The sequence below is a fragment of the Galeopterus variegatus genome, unplaced genomic scaffold, assembly GCF_000696425.1.
Source record: "Galeopterus variegatus unplaced genomic scaffold, G_variegatus-3.0.2 Scaffold396, whole genome shotgun sequence".
Lineage (NCBI taxonomy): Eukaryota > Metazoa > Chordata > Mammalia > Dermoptera > Cynocephalidae > Galeopterus > Galeopterus variegatus.
Genome location: NW_007726507.1, coordinates 359,998 through 361,932, shown reverse-complemented (window position 1 = coordinate 361,932; position 1,935 = coordinate 359,998).

Genomic DNA, 1,935 nt, shown 5'->3' with positions numbered 1-1,935 from the left:
CGGGCGCGACACTGAGGGTTGCGATCCGTTGCCGGACACGAAAAAAGACAAAAAAAGAAGAGCTTATTGCCAATAAACCAGAACTTGATCATCTTGCAGAATATCTAGGAGCAAACAGTGCTGTGTATCTGTCAGTAAAAGGACTGGTTTCATCTGTACAAGAAGGGATAATATTTAAAAAACAAAGTGGGAAAGTGTGATATTATAATTCAAGAAAATGGAAATGGTCTAGAATATTTTGAAAAGAACATTCATTGTACTGCTTGTCTTACTGGAAAATACCCTGTGGAATTGCATTGGTAGTTGTTAGGGGTAGATACTTTGTTTCAAGATATAAATTGGTCAAGAAGTTATAGTGCTTACACCTTATCTATTTAGGAAATGGTCTAGAATATTTTGAAAAGAACATTCATTGTACTGCTTGTCTTACTGGAAAATAGCCTGTGGAATTGCATTGGTAGTTGTTAGGGGTAGATACATTGTTTCAAGATATAAATTGGTCAAGAAGTTATAGTGCTTACACCTTATCTATTTGCTGTTGCTCATTATGTGTAATATTAAAAAACCACATACTTATGTTTACCTTTGTAAATTTTGAGATTTTTTTCTGAAAAGGGCACCAAAGTGCTATAATTGAACCTTGTTAATGGCATATAATAACAATATGTGATATTCTTGTTTTACACAAGCATTGGCTAGCCTTTTTCACCTGGTCTTAGAAAGCAGGTGGTAAGTGCCATTTGCCAAGATTGTGCTTCAAAGGGTTTGCAGAAGATTAGACTAAGATAGGAAGTGTGATGCAAACAGGACAGGTGAGTTAAATATAACACTTAATGCAAAATTTGAATGCAGTAAACCTCATAGGTGTCTAGCCTGTACAGTTCTGGCTGTAGTTATGACCTTGGTTTTCCTGCCTAACCTTAGACAAATCTTAAAACAAACAAAAAAACATAATCTTTTGTGCTTCAGTTTCTCCACCTGTGAAATCCGGTACTTATATTATTAAATAAAATAATTAACAGGAATGTAAATTAGTATCACAATTTTGGTGGTTAGAGCCATCGTTTCACCCCTAAATTTTAAGATAGTTTATGATTATTAGCTTTTGAAAAACTAAAGATTGTTAGCTTTTTTGAGATTGGTTTGTGATAGAGATTTCATTATGATGGAGGGAGATATACAATTTGGCAGATTTTTGCCATCCATCTTTGAGCTCCCCCAAGAACGGTTGTAAAAATCTATCTGTGGAGAAGTTTTTTCTATATTTGACTAAAAAGTGTGATCCATAATATTTAGTGTCCTAATAGTATAAGGCTAGCAATTAACCTAGTATATTTGAAATAAAAAAACAAATTTTTAGATTTTAACACTTTATTATTAATTTGATTATCATATACTTTGTAAATGAGGTGGTTGATCATTTACAAGTATATATACATGTATATGCATGTACACATACATATGATTACAACTAAGTGATCAAGTTGAAACGCTGTTGGGACCAATTTTGTTTAAGGATCAAAGAGACAACTACTTTCTTGGAATTTGAATGCCCATATCCAAGCATCAACTTATAATCACTTTCTTTCTACTCTATTAGGATCTAATGGATTCAATTTTTTTGAAGCTTTTTCTTGTGACATCTGAGATTTAGAGGGTTAAGATGACTTGTTCCTCCACCCCCATTTATGTAAGATTTTTAATATGAAAGTGTTTCTGTGTTATGTTACCATGATTTGATGTATATAGTTTCCAAACCCATTTCAAAAACTAACATTTATTAATAACTGAAACTGTCTTCATTTGTTGTATAGCCTCATGTATTATATTTTGGCAGGCTAGGTAAAATCTTGACAGCTCATTAAACTCACATGCAGCAGTGGGTCAGCTAACCCTGTGGCAGTGAAACAGGGAAATTGGCATTTAAATAAAGCT